Source organism: Vicia villosa, linkage group LG2 (assembly GCF_029867415.1).
Source record: "Vicia villosa cultivar HV-30 ecotype Madison, WI linkage group LG2, Vvil1.0, whole genome shotgun sequence".
In the NCBI taxonomy this organism is placed as follows: domain Eukaryota; kingdom Viridiplantae; phylum Streptophyta; class Magnoliopsida; order Fabales; family Fabaceae; genus Vicia; species Vicia villosa.
The window spans coordinates 119,434,964-119,456,733 of NC_081181.1; the positions used below are offsets into that span (position 1 = coordinate 119,434,964).

Here is a 21,770-nt window from a genome sequence, read left to right on the forward strand (position 1 = left end):
CCCACCTTCCAAATAACTCGAGAATTTTGTGATATCAATAATCGATCATGGAAACGAAATCATGAGCGGCGAAAAAACATAGCTTTTTCCCTAGTTTTGATTTTTAGATCCACCATGGATTACCTTGATTTATTTCCAGAATATATTGAAGAACCCAAGTTTGACCATGTTCCTCAACTCAATCAACCTTCTTCATGTTCGGTGATGCTGAAACAAACACTGAAATCCTTCGCTCAAGCACCCAAAGGAGTTTGCGACATCCCTATTTCACAGCTTCATCAACCTATAATCAAAGGATATCATCCCTTCATCACCATTATAGAAGAGGAATACAAATATGGACTCGTCGAATGCAAGAACAATCTCCACGATAGAATTTTATGGCCAAAAGGATCCACATCATGCACAGTTGTTGCTCTAAAGGAGAAGCTTACTCTGTTTTGTCCGGATGTGAAGAACTGGGGAGTTTTATCGTTGGGGAAAGGCTACTACGAATTCATTTTTTCTTCTACGAAGGAGATGAGAAGAGTTTGTGCTTTGGGCTCCGTCCGTTTGAACCCAGTATATTTGAAGTTGTTCACTTGGACGAAGGAATTCAACCCTTCTTTGCAAAACAACACCTCATTTCAGGTATGGATTTGTTTTTCGGGATTTCTTAGGAGTATGTGAGACCGCAAATTCTTTTTGCAATATCTATTTATGTCGGCACCCTAATCTTTATTGATGTTGCCTCCTCCAAATCAAGGGTCAATAGGATTTTTGGTTAATTCTTTAGGGTCCATATTGATGTGGATTTATTTCAACCTCTAAATCACAATGTCTTGGTCGAAAGAGAAGGATTTGCCTTCTTTGTGGATACTGAATACAAAAATCTCTTAGAGTTTTGTAACCATTGTTGAAAAACAAATCACGTGTTGCAAGATTGCAAGGTTTTTAGGAAACATGTTTCCCTCTAAACGCTAAATCCAAAGCTTTAATTTTTAAGAAAGTCCCAACGAATCATGTTGAAGCAGTGGTCGAGAATTCTAATGATAGTGAAAATAACGAACAAGAGTTGGATGTTCCTATTGGTCCATGTTTTTGTGCCTCAAACACCTCATGACAATTCAACCCTCTTAATAGTCCAATTTTAGTCCCTACTACAATACCTCAAGTGACACAAGCAAACCCTATTTTGGTTCTTAATCCGCTTAATTTTATAACACAACCACTTGAGGGTTCTGGTTCTCAATTGTCTCTTTTTATGGATGCAACTCAAGACATTGGAAACCATGGTAAAAAGGTGGTTAATTCTTGGGCAAATCTTGAGAACTTGAAGAGGGGCGGGCCTATTAATGATGAATGAGCTTTCTCTAATGCAACGTCTATCCTCAAAAAGAAAAAAAAATCTTGGATTAAACAAAAATACTCCACTAAGTTTCAAGCATTACCCGCTAAATCTTCCTCATGAAGTGCCTATTTTAGAACATTAGAGGTGTGACTAATGCTCCTTCTAGATTATCCTTGAAGAGAATGCTCAAACTTCACAAACCGGACTTACTTTATATTGTTGAACAGGAAATGGTATTTTCTAAATTCCCCTATAATTGGTTTTCCAAATTAGGTCTCAAACCTTTCTCCTTCAATAATTTGGAGCAACCATCTCTTTGATGCTTCTGCAGTACAGATCTTTCTCCTTACATTATCTCCATTTTTTACCAGTTCATTGCTTTCTCCTTACTCGTGCGTAATGTTTTGGTTGTTGTATATGCTATTTATGCTTCTACTAAGCTTATTAAAATAAGGGAGATTTGGAAGGATCTTAATGATCTTAAATCTAATTATCCTCCTTCTTGGTTGTTTTTAGAGATTTTAATGCGATCATAGGAGCTCATGAACACAGAGGCTGAAACAGTCCTACAAAGAGGCCTATCGCGAATTTCCTCAATTGAACGGATTGCAATAATATCATTCATTTCCCCACTACTGAAGCTAAGTTAACTTGGTCCAACAAGAGAGACCCTACTCTTTTCTTAGAAAGAAGGCTAGACCGTTGCATTGGTAATCAACTTTGGTTTGATTCTTGCAACCACATCTCAGTTTCTACGCTTACCAAAGTCTGTTCTGATCATTATCCTCTCATGTTGGAATTTCATATCAACACCATTTGAGTTATATCTCAATTCAAATTCCTCAATTCATGGACGCTTCATGAAAATTGTACATCTTTGATTGAGGTTGTTTGGTCCCAAAATATTGTTGGTAGTCTCATGTTCGTTCTTAGCAAAATAACTCCAAATTCTAAAGAGAAATCTAAAATTGTGGAACAAGAATGTTTTTGGGAATGTTACCTATAATGTTAGAAGCGCTAAAGTCAATCTCATAATTATTCAAGATCAAAGTCAGCATGTTGGCATAAATGACAATCTTAAGAAATGTAAGTTGGAAGCCTATAATATGCTTTCGAAAGCTCTTGCCATGGAGGAGAGTTTTTGGAGAGATAAATCCATAGTGAAATGACACCTTGATGGAGATCGAAACCCAGCTTTTTTCCTTGTATCACCAAGATCAAACAAAAATTTAGGCTTATTACTATGCTTATGAATGGTGATAAATTACTTGTAACACTCTTCTAAACCCCCACGGAATATTAAATAACTTTAGAGTAAAAACATGTACAAGGGTATTACAACTCCAAAAGAATTAAAACATTCAATCATGTCATGCCTTTTCGAGGAACATTAAGAATATTATTCAGTAAACATGTTTAACACAGCAGAATAGTTCATAATCTGAATAACATAAAACATCGGTATTCAACACCAAGAAATCACCGACTCATAATCCAACCAAAATTTATTCAAACAATTGAAATAAGAGTTCATTAAATAACTCTAAAATAATTAAACATTCCCCAGTATTACAAGACCAGGGCATGACACCGACACTACGTACCTAAACGAACTACTCTACAAGCATTCCTCACCAAGACAAATACTGCTACTCCTCAATCTGAAAATTGTCAACAGTAAGGGCGATACATATCACAATTAAACTATATTATAAGTTCATAATGATAAAATATCATAAGCAGATCATTCACCCAATTGCAATATATTTAGATTTCAGAAATCATTCACCAAGAGTCACCAACAAGAAATCAACATAATTACAACAATACGCTATAACATTGGAAGCCTTCCAATCATGTTATAACAACACATATGCAAATGCAACGACTCTTATGCATGTGGTACCAATCATGGGATTAACCCATCTCACCGATCCAAACACCACCAGGATACGGCTACCGTTGATCCAAAAACCACCAAGATACAGCCACAAATGATTATGAATGCATGCACCACCTACAGCATGCTAATCATCAACACCGATTAAAATGATCATTATCATAATCCAATCCACCGAAACAACATCGAATAATGCATTCATATTTCAACAACAATCAGAAATCATATCATGCATAAATAGAACCAAACACAACATCAACAGAGCAAATACATTGCCACATCTCCACCATATTATTACATTTATCACTTATACATACAATGTGCAACTCACCATCATAAATTTTAAAAAAATTGGGTTTTTAAAAATAAAATCAAGCTACTGCCCGACACACCATTTAATTATATAAAATATTTAATTATCTACACAACGCTCAAAACAACGCTTAAAACGGATATACGGTTTAAAAGATATGAATTTTTTTAAAATAATTTTTCAAAATGCATCAGGTGTAACCAGTTACAGCATGGAGGGTACCCGGTTACACCTTTATGTAACTCTATTCGCTATTTTCCACAACGCGCCTGTCATCGGTTACACCATGGAAGGTAACCAGTTACAGTACCTAAAAATGCCTATATTCCTTATTCTTCAACACGGTAACTGGTTACATCCCCGCTGTTACCCTGTTACAGCGTACCTAGTAGCAGAATTTCATATTTTTGACAGCACTCTTCCATTCCAATTCCAAACCAATTCGTCCCAACATTAGTATAACACCAAAGTAGCACTAATTCACACATTTTAACATACTTCTAACACACTTAGGGATTCATTATCATCAAGCATAATCCCAATTCACTCAATTTCACCAAAATCCATCAATTTTTCTAAATCTCCCAAAACCCCAAGCCTAACATACATTCAATTGAACTAAACAACCAACAAAATCAATTCTATCACTATTAAACCGATAATATAGAGTAAATGGATTTAGTCACCCCTTACCTTAGCAAAAGCTCTTGAAATTCCTCTTCTCCTCTTCTTCAGCTTTTTCACATTCTTCTCTTCTCCTCTTTTTGCTTCTAACTTCTTTTCTTTCTCAATTCCTTCTATTTTATGAAAATAAAATCCAACTTTAGTAAGGCCTAACACTTAGAACCTCCCTTTTACTAAACACAATTCTGACCCAATAACATTATTTCTCAATTTCTCCAATTAATCCAATTAAAATAGCAAATAATTAATTTAAATTCTAATTAAATTAAATAACGGAAAATATGGGGTGTTACAACTCTCCCCCACTAAAAGAGTTTTTGTCCTCGAAAACATACCTCAAGTAAAAAGCTCAGGATAAGAGTCCTTCATCTGAGTCTCCAGCTCCCAAGTAACATTATCATTTGTCGGTCTTTCCCAAGCTACTCTAACTAATGTTATCTCCTTACCACGCAGTTGTTTCAACTTCCGGTCTTCAATCCTCACAAGCAACACCTCAATTGTCAGATTGTCTTTCACCTGTACATCATCCGCTTGGATCGCATGAGATGGATCCACAATGTATTTCCTTAACTGAGACACATGAAATACATCGTGCAAAATTCGTAAGAATTGGCGGTAGAGCAATACGATAAGCTACTTCTCCCACTTTTTTCGTAATCTGAAACGGACCAATAAACCACGGCGTCAACTTCTTTGACTTCAATGCTCGACCAAAACCAATCATAGGAGTAACTCTTAGAAACACATGATCTCCCTCTTGGAACTCAAGTGTTCTCCGCCTCTCATCATGGTAGCTCTTCTAATGATTTTGAGAATTTCATCTTCTCCTGAATCATCTTGATCTTTTCCGTAGTCTATTGAACAATTTTCGATCCAATCACCGCACTCTCACCAGATTCATACCAGCACAAAGGCGTCTTACACCTCCTACCATATAAAGCTTCAAACGGACCATACCAATGCTCGAATGATAAATATTATTGTAGGTAAACTCAATCAAAGGTAGATAATTATCCCAAGTACCACATTTTTCTAACACACAAGCACGCAACAAATCTTTCAACGATTGAGTCGTCCTCTGTGTCTGACCATCAGTCTGCGGATGATAAGCATAACTCAGTCTCAGTGTAGTGCCCAAAGCCTTCTGCAAATCTTCCCAAAATCTTGATGTAAATCTAGGATCTCTATCAGACACAATACTAGAAGGAATACCATGTAAACTCACTATCTTCTCAATATACAACTGGGTTAACGTCTCCATAGGATAATCCATTCTCATCGGTATAAAGTGAGTCGACTTCGTCAACCTGTCCACAATCACCCAAATAGCTTCACAATTCTTAACCGTCCTCGGAAAACCATAAACAAAATCCATAGATATTCTATTTCACTTCCGTTCCGGAATAAACAACGGTTGCATAACTCCATACTGCTTCTGATGCTCAACCTTCGACTTCTGGCAAGTCAAACAAGAATAAACGAATTCAGCAATTTCTTTCTTCATTCCAGGCCACCAAAACAACTTTTTCAAATCATGATACATCTTGGTAGAACAGGATGAATACTCAATCCACTATGACGTCCTTCTTCAGGAATACTCTTCCTAAGATAAGCAACATCAGGAACACAGACTCGATCACCAAACCTCGTTATATCATTCTCGTCAATTCGGAAATCACCTCCTTTTCCTTGGTTAATCAAAGTCAATCTATCGACCAAATCAACATCTTCTTTCTGACCCGCTCTAATCTCATCAAGAATACCACTTGTTAGCTTCAACATACCCAATTTAACACTATTAGGAGTACCTTCACATACCAAACTCAATTCTCTGAATAGTTCAATTAAATCCAATTCTCGCACCATTAACATAGACATATGTAAGGACCTCCTACTCAATGCATCAGCGACGATGTTTGCCTTGCCCTGATGGTAATTCAGCCCAAAATCATAATCTTTAAGGAATTCAAACCATCTTCTTTGTCTCATATTAAGCTCTTTTTGATCAAAGAGATACTTCGAACTCTTTTGATCACTGAATACCTCAAATCTTGAACCATACAGATAATGTCTTCATAATTTCAACACAAATACCACAACCGCCAACTCTAAATCATGAGTCGGATAATTCTTTTCATGAATTTTGAGTTGTCTCGACCATAAGCCACTACCTATTGATTCTGCATCAATACACCACCTAATCCCATTAATGAAACATCACAATATACTACAAAATATCCTGTCGGATGTGGCAAAATCAGAATAGGATCACTAGTTAACCTTCTCTTTAACTCTTGGAATCCTTCTTCACATTTCGAATCCCAAATGAACATTTGACGCTTTCTAGTCAACTTAGTTAACAGCAAAGCTAACTTCAAAAATCCTTCTTTAAACTTTTTGTAGTAACCTGCGAGACCAAGAAAACTACGAATCTCAGAAACAGACTTCGGCGCTTCCCACTGAGATATCGCCTCTACCTTCGTAGGATCTATCGCAATACCATTCTTGGAAATCACATGACAAAGAAAGCTTACCTCACTTAACCAGAATTCACACTTCGACAACTTTGCATAAAGTTTCTTCTCTTTCAGCAATTCCAATACAACTCTGAGATGTTCCGCATGCTCTTCTTCGCTCTTGGAGTATATCAGAATATCGCCGATAACGACCACTACAAACTTATCAAGATACGGATGAAAGATCCTATTCATATACTCCATTAAAACTCCAGGTGCATTAGTTACCCCAAACGACATCACTGTATACTCGTAATGACCATACCTTGTTATAAAGGAAGTCTTCTGAATATCATCCGCTTTTACACGAATTTGATGATACCCAGACTTCAGACTAATTTTACTAAACACACTTGCTCCAACCAGTTGATCCATTAAATCATCAATCCTCGGCAACAAGTACCGATTCTTGATAGTAACTTTATTCAGTTGTCTATAATCCACACACAATATCATAGAACCCTCTTTCTTCTTTACTAACAACACCGGCGCACCCTACGGCGAAACACTAGGAAGAATAAATTCCTTCTCAAGCAACTCTTCTAATTGGCTCTTCAATTCAGCTAACTCATATGCCGACATACAATAAGGCGCCATCGACACAGGACTAGTTCCAGGAATCAAATCATAACAAATTTCACTTTCTCTCTCAGGTGGTAACTCTCTAACATCTTCTAGAAAAACTTTCGAAAAGTCACGTACCACCGGTAATTCACTACTCACCGCCTTTCCTTTCACTTCCATTGATGTAAACAACATAAACATATCATCTTCGTCTTTAATTGCCTCGTCCACCTGTCTAGCTGTCATCGTCAAGTCTTCAACACTAAGAGCTCCAGGAAAGATAATCGTCTTCATAAAACAGTTGATATGAACTCGATTGAATTCCAACCTATTCATTCCCAAGATGATATCAAGTTGTTCTAGCAGAAGACACACTAAGTCCATTCTGTATTCCCTACCAAAAATATCAATCAGATAGTTGAAGCAAGCAAACAAAGTAGTCATTGAACCCGACGCAGGAGTGTCATTGTGTCAATAACCATACTTCCATTTATGTTAGATATTTCCAAATTCAATATTTTAGCACAATCCAAATAAATAAACGAATGAGTCGCTCTAGTATCTATAATTGCAATTAAAGGTGTGCCATGTGTAATACAATGGGAGAACTGACTTTTTTATTTTGCAAACAAATGTTGCGGTGAGCAAGAGTCGCCACCGACTTTTATTTTATCCAATTAGGAAAGGCAAAAAGAACAAGAAATATCTTTGAAATAGATTTAGTTCAGGGGGTGGGTTATACAAAGGGAAGGTGTAAGCACCCATTGTATCCATGGTTATCCATGGGCTCTTAATTGCTTAGCTCACTTTGTTTGTTTGAAAATGTGTCACGTGTGTTTAGAAAAAAGGTTTGAAGAACTTGACTTTGTAATGATTCATCATTCAAATATATACAAAGTACTTGTCTTGAAAAACGTGGTGTGAAAAGCATTTGTTTGAATTTGTTGTGAGCAAGCAGTTAAGATCTACCTACCCTAAGTTTGTAAGGTCTATCTTGTTCTTAAAGAGTTTCGTCGAGGGAAAGAGACTATCCATACCATTAGTTAGTGGGAAGTCCTTTCATTGGATGTGATCGGGACATCGAGGGTCATCGTGTAGTCATAGGGCTATCCATACCATAAAAGGGTAAGAAGTCATATGCATTGGATGTGAATAGTCATAAAGGTAACAAGTATGGACACCTTAGAAATCCGAAGGGACTATCATCATTAATCGTAGGCAACTCGAGGGACGAGATCATTTTATCGTAGGGAACTCGAAGGGACTATGATCTTTATTCCGAAGGGACTATGATGATTTTGAATCGTAGGAAGTATATGCTAAGGCATCCTCACGTTCGAGGGTCTTGACTATTATTCAAAAGGCAACACAAGAGAAGGTTACCCTAAAGGTGGGTGTGTGCGAAGTGGGTTAGATTCGGGTATTTAATCTTGAGTTAAGGTTAGCTAGCGATTGATTTTAAATATCTTGCCATAAAATCCTAAGCATACATCTAAACAGATATATGAGTGCGGAAAGTAAAGGCAGAAAATAAATCCTACACTATTACAGGGCTTAGGGGATTAGGGATACATAACCAAAATGGGGGAGTGCGGAAATTAAAATGCGGAGAAATAAACCTACGCTAATACAATTTTTTTTGCAACATATACATCGATTTCTAGAATTTAAATGACAATTAAATAAAATGATTAAATAATTAAATAACAGAATTTGAAACAAGCGCGCAACAATTATGAAATATGAGATGAGAAGAGAAATCAGGAGAAACTACGAGAAATCAAGTTTTTGGAAGTTTATGTGAAAAAACTAAGTTAAATAAACCTATTTTCTAAACCTAATTTTAATTAATTAGTTAATGACAATTAGACCTAAACTAATTCTAATTATTAATCCTAATATTTAAATCCTAATTAAGTTGGTAAGAAAAAACTATATCAAATTTTGTTTAATTAAAACCTAAAAAGGAAAAAAATTTAATAAATTAAAATCCTAATTAAAATAGAATTAGTTAATTAGAACTAAATTTAAAAAAATTATTTAAAAACCTAATTCAATTCATGATTAAGCCATTTAATTAAAGTAATAAACTAAAACTCAAAAGAAGAAGAAAAAGTAAAACAAATAAGAAAAAGAAGTGAAAAAAAACAAGAAAAAGGGTTGAGGGGCGCTGGGATGGAACCCAGGTCCTCAAAGTTATTGGTCTCCATCATCTGCCACTTGTCAAAATAAATGAGAAACCCATATGTCTATCGTGAAGTAATGTATGCAATGTATGAATATGTATGTGATGTATGACTGATGCTGTTTGGAGTGTTTTGAGAAGATAAATCTCTGTATTGTTTGTGATTTTGATGCCTGATCTTGTTTTGAAGATATAGGTTGGGGGTTTATGATCCCTTCTTGGGGATAGCCATTTGAATGATTAATCCAGACGTACCCTGACCGGGGTTTAGAGATATGAATAAATTTTGTTGGAGAGAACAGTAGTATCGCTGAACCGGCAGTGTCGGAGATGTAAAACCTTGTTGGGGAACTGAATCTCTGTTGGGAAGGGAGCTTTTTTAATGATTACTCTGTGGGGATCCCTCCAGACTATTGACTCTAAGGGGGAACTTCTGGACTACTTAGACATTGTCTAATTGCCTTTCCTGTATTTTACATACAAATATTTTGCGAAGGAAAAGATAAATGTCAATCATGTTCATATGCATATGTTCATCCAATATTATCATTGGACGTTTGCACATTCGAAAGAAAGAAATACTCAGGAAAATGGAAAGGAAGGTAACTTGTTATTAAGATAGAGCCATGAATAGGCAAAATAATAGGAAAACATTTGTGTGTTTTTGGAAAGATACAAAAGTAAAACAAAAGAAAAATAGCTATGTGGTAACAATCCTATTGAGTTTCAACTCTGCTATTGCCATTATATCTTCGAGCATCTCATCCCTTGCTTGTTGGAGAAAGATGATTGAACTGGTCTGTGCCCTTTGATCTTGATGTTGCCAATAAAACTGAGTGATCTGACCGAGACATAGTCGTACGCTTTAATCCTTAACTTTTGCCTAGGCCGCCTTTTCAGGTTTTCAGCCTACCAGGATACCCTTTTTTGCCCAAGTCGCCCTTTCAGGTTTTCAATTTGCCGGGTGTACATTTTTATATATATATATATCCCTAATTTTTGCCCGAACCCTTTTGGTTCGCCGGGATGCCCTTACTTTTGTCTAGGTACGTCGACCTAGCGGGTCTTATTTATGCATCGTATTTTTTGACTATGTCTGCATTCACAGGGTGTGGAAAGTCTTCACCATCCATAATAGTGAGTATCATTGCTCCTCCGGAGAATATCTTCTTGATTACGAATGGTCCTTCATATGTGGGAGTCCACTTGCCCCTAGGATCACCTTGCGGTAGAATAATTCTCTTTATAACCAAGTCACCAGTCTGATATGCTTGTTGCTTGACTCTTTTATTGAATGCCTTGATCATACGCTTCTGATATAACTGCCCATGACAAACAGCCGCAAGCCTCTTCTCATCAATTAGGTTTATCTGGTCTAGTCGAGTCTGGATCCATTCATCTTCATCTAACTCTGCATCCTTCATGATTCTTAGAGATGGAATCTGAACTTCAATTGGTAATACTGCTTCCATGCCATAGACTAGTGAGAATGGGGTTGCCCCAATTGAAGTACGTGCTGAGGTGCGGTAACCATGAAGAGAAAGCGGTAACATCTCATGCCAATCCTTGTAAGTAACAGTCATTTTCTGTACAATCTTCTTTATGTTCTTGTTGGCGGCTTCCACTGCGCCATTCATCTTTGGTCTATAAGGAGAAGAATTGTGATGCTTTATCTTGAACTGCGTGTAGAGTTCAGTAATCATCTTATTGTTCAGGTTGGTACCATTATCTGTGATAATCCTTTCGGGGATGCCATACCGACATATGAGGTTATGCTTAATGAATCGGGCTACCACATTCTTGGTAACGGAAGCAAATGAAGCAGCTTCTACCCATTTGGTGAAGTAATCAATGGCTACAAGGATGAAACGATGTCCATTAGAAGCAGTAGGTTTGATTTCCCCGATCATATCAATGCCCCACATTGCAAAAGGCCAAGGAGCAGTCAGAACATTCAGTGGAACTGGAGGTACGTGTACTTTGTCAGCATAGATCTGGCACCTGTGACAAGTTCTGGAATGTTGATGGCAGTCAGTTTCCATAGTGGACCAGTAGTAACCCGCTCTCAAGATCTTTTTAGCTATAATATGTCCACTAGAGTGAGTTCCAAAGATACCGTCATGCATATCTTCCATAATCTCTTCTGCTTCCTTCTTGTTCACACAACGAAGCAGGGTTGAATCATGATTGCGCTTATATAGGGTACCATTACTCAAGAAAAATTTGGAAGCAAATCTTCTCAAGAACTTCTTGTCGTTGATAGATGCCCCTTCAGGGTATTCCTGAGCTTCGAGATATCTTTTTACTTCATGAAACCATGGCTTTTCTTCAACCTCGTCAGTAGCTATCTCGTAACAGTATGCCGGTTCGTCATGTATTTCAATAATAACTGTAGGAGCCTCGTTGTCCCATCTGACCTTGAACATGGATGATATAGTGGCTAATGCGTCTGCCAATTGATTCTCCTCTCGGGGAATGTGTTCAAACGTAATCTCTTCGAAGTGAGGAATCAAAGATAACACCAAATCCTTGTAAGGCATGAGATTAGGATGCTTCGTGTCCCATTCTCCCTTGATCTGACAGATTACTAGGGCTGAATCCCCATATACTTCCAAGAACTTGATTCTTAAGTCAATAGCAGCTCTGAGTCCTAATATACATGCTTCATACTCATCTAAATTGTTAGTACAGTCGAAACATAATCTTGATGTAAACGGGGTGTGTCCACCTGTCGGAGAGTTAATCACAGCGCCAATACCATTACCAAGTGCATTCGAAGCTCTGTCAAAAACCATGGTCCATCGGGATCCTGGTTCAGGTCCTTCATCCAGACCAGGTTGTTCATAATCTGTAACAAGTGTAGCGGGGAAAATCTGATATCGAAACCATGAGATTGACTCGAATCAATATTTTGTTTGAAATCGCCACCGCGCTTTATTGTTTCCAAAGGAAAAGGGAAAAGAACGTAAAACCCAAAGTTTTGTTTTTAAAACAAGAAAGAGATCTCAGGTACGGGTGTTGATTATATGAGGGGAAGGTTTTAAGCACCCCTCATATCTGTGGTATTCCACAGGAACCTTTTTGAAAATCTGTGTTGTGTGTGCTAAAAAAACGGTTTGTTTTATTTTTAAAATAAGCTCGGCAAAGCGTTTAAGCTTTGGGCCTACATACCTCCTCGGTGCAATGGAGAAGTCAGAGCTAATGTAGTTCCGCTTAAAGGGAAAACATTTTAAAAAAAAACGAATAAACACTTTATCGTCGTCGGAGAGAAATACTCAGCCATTGATCTTGAGCATGAGAACAAACGAGTTCTTTGCATCGCAAATGAAAGAAGGACTCCAACTCGGATAAAATCAACGAGTATGCCACTAGCTCTCTCACGCGGAAAAGATCTCATTTTATCAATCAATTTCAAAATCGTGGGGTATAACCACTCGTTTCGACAATTAACAGTGTCTAAACTTTTGAAGAAAAGCCACTAAGAGCAAAAGATATTTTTAAAGAAAGAAGGTTTTGAAAAGGTTTTACAAACATAAGAATATTTTGGAAAAAGGGAGAAGATTTTGAAAATCTAAGAAGTGGGAGGAGATGAAGAGGCTAACCTATTGCGTAAAATAAAAGCTAAGGAAAGAAACGGTCTAACCGAAATAAGAAGCCAATACTTGACATTAAGAGTCAAGGTAGATTTCCCATCCTTTGGACTTATCAATACCAACATATTAACACTTGGGGATCCAGATGAATTTATTATCTTAGCACCACTTCGCATTAAGCGCATTAAGATTCTGACGAAAATCGGGCAGAGTAACGGCTGTTTTCGGGTAAAATCCTTATATCAATGCCTTGGAATTAACCATCAAGGGCTTTCAAGGAAATACCTGCACACATAAACAGACAACAATCCAATGCCAGACAGCCAGAATAACAACAGAGTAATAACGGAATAAGAGTCCAGAGGTACTAAGTCCATTAGTCCGAATCTCCAAAATGCTAGGGATATTAACCAATAGTCCAAAAGAGAGCCTTAAGTGTTTTTTTAGATTTTTGTTGTTTATTAGTGTTTTAGCATAAAAGTAAAGTATGGTCCAAGTGGACAAAGAGAAAATGGCGGAAACATAAACATCTGTCCAAATGGACAAAGAGAAAATAGCGGAATGTAAATATGATGAAATGATAAAATAAAGCGATAAAGCGAGAAATATAAAGAGCAATATAATAAAGTGCGGAAATTAAAGTCAATTGTTAGATGTTAAAGATAACCATCTTGAAACTTGTCAAGTATGTTATCAAAGTTAGTAATGAAGATCGATGGTGAGTGAAGGATGTTCTCGGATTTAAATCAACCGCATACAATTCTCTTCCATATTTGATCTTTTTATTCGGGACACGAAATATTGCGCTATGTTAAGCAGATCGCCAAGTGATTTATGTAGAAATCACCCTACAACGAGGCCGGTCAAAACTTTATGTGCTAATGCATGTGAGAGAAATGATATGTAGATCATTCTCCGAAAGCAATACCGCACGAAAAGAAAATAGGTAACGATCTAGTCTTTACTAAGAATCCATAAGAATTCTCAAAGTATTAAGACTTTCATCGATCAAAAGAAAAAAAAGGAGAAGAAGAACATAAAATGCATAAAGATAATCAACTCACACTATCATTAATATCATTCATCTAATATTATGGATTTGGTTCTTTCAAACCTATCAACATCCTAGATCCAATGATATTAATGAAGTGGAGGAAGTAGGAAACCAAAACAAGCATAAAAAAGGCAAAAAAAACACATTCTGCCAGTAGGAAATCGATTTCATGCAGGGGGAAATCGATTTCCATAGTGCAGTTTTCAAAAAAAACAAGTTACGTTCAGCAGGAAATTGATTTCAGCCTTAAGGAAATCGATTTCATCAGTGTAAATTTCAGCAAAAACAGCATTTAAAGGCATGAAACTTGATTTGAACAAATATACAAACACCTTATGATCACACATCAACTTGAGCACGAAATTTCCATCATAAAACCAGCAAATATCATCAATATAGCATCAAAGATGCATTGAACACAAGCAATAAAGATCTACATCATGGATCTAGCAAATTACCACTTCATGAACAAAAGTCTTGGAGTAGCTTCAAGAGCAAGCACAAAGTGTATAGATCTTTCAAATTTGGAGATGAAAAACCAAGGAAAAGAGAGAAATGTAGGAGGTTTAGTTCAAAATTAGCAAGATTCAATGTGAATCTCACTAATCTTATGAAAATGAACTTTGGGTGAGGGTTTTGGAAAGGGTGAGAAATGAATTTGCAAGCAATTATTTGGCTCTCCAAGCTTGAGAAATGAGAGAGTAGAGGTCTCTATTTATAGAATTGGAGCAAGAGTAGTGGTAGTTTGGTCTTTTTGCATTTGGTGATTAGCTTATGTTTAATTGGTGTTTAAATGGTATTTAAATGGTAAAATGAGGTTTAAGTGGGTTTAATGAAAGGGTTAATTTTGATGAGGTGGAAAATTGGTAACATGATCAAATAAAAAGGTGCCAAAATGATGTCAAGCTTCCCTCCTTATATTTTTTGAATTTCGCCTTAAGGAAATCGATTTCCCCAAGAGTGAAATCGATTTCACTCTGTTCCAGAAGAGGATTTGGCGCAAAATACACTAGGGAAATCGATTTACCCAAGAGGGAAATCGATTTCATGCTGTCCAGAATGTGATTTTGTTGACAATTGCTGCAGGGAAATCGATTTACCCAGTACGGAAATCGATTTCATCAGTCCAAAATATGAAAAATGCCTTGTTTATTGCATGTCTTGGCTTGGTACCTACAAAACAAAAGCCTACAAAGAAACAAAGCAATGTTTTTGGTATTTGGGTTAGTATAATATGCATACAAGATAAACAATCATTGGTGCTTGATGGTCCCTCTTATTGATGAGGTGAGTGCAACACCAAAAACAAAACTTCCAAATGAAACTCTTGATTAATGATTGGGATATGAATGATATAGGATCTTAGGGTCAAAAATTGGGGTATGACAGATGCCCCTATTTAAGTTTCTTCGATTTGGAGATACGATGATTGGAAATCTTCGTTTTGACGAAATCGAAGAGACTTAAATATATAAAACACAATTTTTGAACCTAAGATGCTATGCAATGTTAATGAATGCATATGGTGAGGATAAAACATGGCCACACTGGGGAGAAAAAGGAACTCCACTAGGGAAAGCAAATGTCTTGCTGGCATAACTCCGCTGGGGAAGGCAAGACTTTGTTGGAGAGACGAAACTTTGGTGGGGAAAGAAACTTCTCTGGTGAAAACACTTCACGCCACAGAGGTTATAGCATCCTCTTTCACTGGGGATGAGAAAAGGGGACATCCTCTTTCACTGGGGATGAGAAAGTATGCATCCTGAATCAGAATGCCAATCTTCCGTTAACAGAAACCACACCATCGTACCACTGATGATATGAAGAGATATACCACCGTGCCATTGACGATAACACATACCAACGTTCCACTGAGGGTATGAAGAGATATACCACCGTATCACTGATGATATAAAGAGATAATTCATCGACGTACCACTGACGATGAAAGAGATGTACCGCCGTACCATTGACGATAACACATACCAACGTTCCACTGAAGGTATGAAGAGATATACCACCGTACCACTAATGATATAAAAAGAGATAATTCATCGACGTGCCACTGACGATGAAAGAGAAGTACCGCCGTACCACTGACGATAATACATACCAACGTTCCACTGAAGGCATGAAGAGATATACCACCGTACCACTGATGATATAAAAAGAGATAATTCATCGACGTCCCACTGATGATGAAAGAGATGTACCGCCGTACCACTGACGATAACACATACCAACGTTCCACTGAAGGCATGAAGAGATATACCACCGTACCATTGATGATATAAAAAGAGATAATTCATCGACGTACCACTGACGATGAAAGAGATGTACCACCGTACCACTGACGATAAAAGAGATGTACCGCCGTACCACTGACGATAACACATACCAACGTTCCACTGAAGGCATGAAGAGATATACCATCGTACCACTGATGATATAAGAAGAGATAATTCATCGACGTACCACTGACGATGAAAGAGATGTACTGCCGTACCACTGACGATAACACATACCAACGTTCCACTGAAGGTATGAAAGAGATATACCACCGTACCACTGATGATATAAGAAGAGATAATTCACCGACGTACCACTGACGATGAAAAAGATGTACCACCGTACCACTGACGATAACACATACCAACGTTCCACTGAAGGCATGAAGAAATATACCACCGTACCACTGATGATATAAAAAGAGATAATTCATCGACGTACCACTGACGATGAAAGAGATGTACCGCCGTACCACTGACAATAAAAGAGATGTACCGCCGTACCACTGACGATAACACATACCAACGTTCCATTGAAGGCATGAAGAGATATACCACCGTACCACTGATGATATAAGAAGAGATAATTCATCGACGTACCACTGATGATGAAAGAGATGTACCGCCGTACCACTGACGATAACACATACCAGGGTTCCACTGAAGGTATGAAAGAGATATACCACCGTACCACTGATGATATAAGAAGAGATAATTCATCGACGTACCACTGACGATGAAAGAGATGTACCGCCGTACCACTGACGATAAAAGAGATGTACCGCCGTACCACTGACGATAACACATACCAACGTTCCACTGAAGGCATGAAGAGATATACCATCGTACCACTGATGATATAAGAAGAGATAATTCATCGACGTACCATTGACGATGAAAGTGACGTACCGCCGTACCACTGACGATAACACATACCAACGTTCCACTGAAGGTATGAAAGAGATATACCACCGTACCACTGATGATATAAGAAGAGATGATTCATCGACGTACCACTGACGATGAAAGAGATGTACCGCCGTACCACTGACGATAACACATACCAACGTTCCACTGAAGGCATGAAGAGATATACCACCGTACCACTGATGATATAAAAAGAGATAATTCATCGACGTACCACTGACGATGAAAGAGATGTACCGCCGTACCACTGACAATAAAAGAGATGTACCGCCGTACCACTGACGATAACACATACCAACGTTCCACTGAAGGCATGAAGAGATATACCATCGTATCACTAATGATATAAGAAGAGATAATTCATCGACGTACCACTGACGATGAAAGAGATGTACCGCCGTACCACTGACGATAACACATACCAAGGTTCCACTGAAGGTATGAAAGAGATATACCACCGTACCACTGATGATATAAGAAGAGATAATTCATCGACGTACCACTGACGATGAAAGAGATGTACCGCCGTACCATTGACGATAACACATACCAACGTTCCACTGAAGGTATGAAAGAGATATACCACCGTACCACTGATGATATAAGAAGAGATAATTCATCGACGTGCCACTGACTATGAAAGAGATGTACCGCCGTATCTCTGACAAAACACATACCGGCGTTCCACTAAAGGCACGAAGAGATATACCATCGTATCACTGATGATATAAAAAGAGATAATTTATCGACGTACCACTGACGATGAAAGAGATGTACCGTCGTACCACTGACGATAACACATACCAACGTTCCACTGAAGGCATGAAGAGATATACCACCGTACCACTGATGATATAAAAAGAGGTAATTCATCGACGTACCACTGACGATGAAAGAGATGTACCGCCGTACCACTGACGATAACACATACCAACGTTCCACTGGAGGTATGAAGAGATGCCCCTTTGTACAAATGACGGTGAAGAGCAATCAATAATACTTTTTCAAAGATTTGAGGATGCAAACATAAATGCATAATCTCAATATTCATCGTCCAGCAACGAAAATTCAATCCATGACCAAATGGAAAGAAGCTGCCAAAAAGACTGGACTAAGTGAAGGAGAAACTCACTAGTCTTCTGTTCGTAGACATCTGAACAGAATAACTGGAACATATTATCCACCTAGAAACAAATTCAGTGGGGATTTTCAAGGAAAGTGAGCTTTTTCTGCTTAAGACACTCTAAATGAAAGAGCAATATGTTTGACAGTAAACTTCATGATAGCAAATGTGAATGTATGACTGTTTTTGATGCATGTTAATGATGCATATGCTGCCAAAACTTAGTACAAGAATTAACTCAAGAGATGGAGTGCGAAAATAGAATAATCAAGCATGTCTCAAGCTGAACACCAGAGCAGAAACTGCTATAACAATCTTTTGATGGCTTCAGAATAAATGCTGCCCAACACTAGGGAACATTGGAGCTGAGAGAACAAAATAACCGAGTTCTACATCATCTTCGAACCAGGCCAAAGGTGCATTGAGTGGAACACATTCTTCTTTTTTTGCATATGAATACATCAACATATCCATTCCTTGTAATGCACTCATGAATCAAAACAAAACTTCTTTTATATTTTTCAAAAGGATTTTGTTGAAATCAGTTTTCTCTTTGTTTCAAAAAATTACTATCAACAATAAATGACATTTTGAGAGATACGAAAGAAAAAGATTGCCAATAAAGGGTAAAGGCTCAAACTTTTTTAATAGAATGGTAGCCTGCAAAAGGCAAGACCCCATGGATTATTACAAAGTTTGGAAAGTGGTAATTTTGTGGAAAAAGGTACATTGAAATGTAATGACCCTATCCTCTCTCTCAACTTGGAATTCCTGAGCAAAGGCTTCCGTTGAAATGTGTTGAACTTCTTCATGATAAACAAATGACTACTGATGATCAAGTCTTGTCTGATGTAGTTACTTGTCATGAATCCCTAACTTTTGCCTGGACCGCCCTTTCGGGTTTTCAGTCCACCGGGTATTTTATTCTGTTTATGTCTCTAATTTTTGCCTGGACCGCCCTTTCGGGTTTTCAATCCACCGAGACGCTCTTTTTTTCCTAAGCCGCCCTTTCGGGTTTTCAACTTAGCGAGCTGTTCTTTTATTATTTTTAGGCGAAGTATTTCTTGACTACATCAGCATTCACGGGACGTGGGAGCTCTTCTCCATCCATAGTTGCAAGAATTAATGCACCGCCAGAGAAGGCTTTCTTAACAACATATGGTCCTTCAAAATTAGGAGTCCACTTGCCCCTTGAATCGGAGGTGAAAGACAAGATCCTTTTGAGCACGAGGTCGCCTTCTCTGAATACACGAGGTCGAACCTTATTATCAAAAGCTTTCTTCATTCTTTTCTGGTACAACTGACCATGGCATAAAGCCGTCATTCTTTTTTCCTCTATCAAATTCAATTTATCAAACCTGCTCTGACACCACTCAGCCTCAGATAACTTGGTTTCCATTAAAACTCTCAATGATGGAATCTCAACCTCAATAGGGAGCACTGCTTCCATACCATAAACCAAAGAAAAGGGGGTTGCCCCGGTTGAAGTACGAACAGATGTACGGTACCCATGCAAAGCAAATGGGAGCATCTCATGCCAGTCCTTGTACGTAACAACCATCTTTTGCACAATCTTCTTAATATTCTTATTTGTTGCTTCAACAGCTCCGTTCATCTTTGGCCTATAAGGCGAAGAGTTGTGATGTTCAATTTTGAAACTTTCACACAGTTCTCTCATCATATTGTTATTCAGATTCGAGCCATTATCAGTGATGATCTTGCTCGGTACACCATATCTGCAGATGATGTTGTTCTTGATAAATCTGACCACAACTTGCTTTGTTACATTAGCATATGAAGCAGCTTCTACCCACTTGGTAAAATAATCGATTGCTACCAGGATGAATCGATGTCCATTCGAAGCCTTGGGTTCAATCATACCAATCATATCGATACCCCACATAGAGAAAGGCCATGGGGAAGAAATAACATTGAGAAGTGTCGGGGGCACATGAATTTTGTCAGCATATACCTGACACTTGTGACACTTCTTTACAAACTTGTAGCAATCAGATTCCATTGTCAGCCAATAGTAACCTGCTCTAAGCATCTTTTTAGCCATCGAATGTCCATTGGCATGAGTACCAAAAGAACCTTCATGGATTTCATGCATCAACATGTCTGCTTCGTGTCTATCCACGCATCTGAGCAAAACCATGTCATAATTCCTTTTATACAAAACATCAGCATTGATGAAGAAACTGCCAGCCAATCTCCTCAAAGTTTTCTTATCCTTATTTGATGCCCCGAGTGGGTACTCTTGAGTCTGAAGGAAGTGCTTAATATCGAAATACCAAGGCTTTTCATCTGTTACTTCCTCAACTGCAAATACATGAGCAGGTCTATCAAGACGCCTGATTGTAATCTGAGGCTCCTCATTATGGAAATTCACTTTGTACATGGAAGACAATGTGGCTAAAGCATCAGCCATCTGATTCTCATCTCGAGGGATGTGGTGGAATTCAACTTTGTTGAAGAATGTCAATAACCTCCTGGCGTAATCTTTGTAAGGGATTAAACCAGGATGACGAGTTTCCCATTCTCCTTTAATCTGATTAATCACAAGCGCAGAATCTCCATAAACATCAAGAATCTTAATTCTTAGATTAATGGCCTCTTCAAGTCCCATGATGCAAGCTTCATATTCAGCAATATTGTTTGTACAATCAAAACATATCCTTGCAGTAAAAGGAACATGTGAACCCTGCGGAGTGACAATAATGGCACCAATCCCATGGCCATGAACGTTAGAAGCTCCATCAAAAATTAAACCCCACTTGGATTCAGGATCCGGCCCTTCTTCTGGCAACGGTTCATCCCAATCTTGAGCTCTCAAATACATTATATCTTCATCTGGGAAGTCCATTCTGATAGATTGACGATCATCAATTGGTTAGTGAGCGAGGTACTCTGCCAACACACTTCCTTTCACAGCTTTCTGAGCTCGATATTCAATATCATATTCTGATAACAACATTTGCCAGCGAGCAATCCTTCCGGTTAATGCAGGTTTCTCAAATACATACTTAATTGGATCCATTTTGGAAATCAATAGGGTGGTATGGTTCAACATATACTGTCTCAGTCGGCGAGCAGCCCACACCATAGCACAACAAGTTTTCTCAAGCAGCGAGTATCTTGTTTCGCACTAGGTAAACTTTTTGCTAAGGTAGTATATTACATACTCTTTTCGACCAGACTCGTCATGCTGACCCAAAACACATCCCATTGAATTTTCAAGCACTGTGAGGTACATAATCAGAGGTCTTCCCTCAGCTGGAGGGAGCAAAATT

The 21,770-nt window shown here is 38.0% G+C and overlaps 1 protein-coding gene across 2 annotated transcripts in view; it reads left to right on the forward strand.

Annotated features, from left to right (window-relative positions):
- Positions 1-21,770, forward strand: part of LOC131651900 (uncharacterized) — a 72,006-nt gene continuing 50,236 nt past the window's right edge. The window contains exons 1-2 of one of the 2 annotated variants that reach the window (XM_058921622.1): positions 1-630; positions 9,683-21,770. The exon at positions 9,683-21,770 is cut by the window's right edge and continues 18,415 nt beyond it. The gene's annotated coding sequence lies outside the window, so the exon portion shown is untranslated. The other variant, XM_058921621.1, reaches the window with a different exon arrangement.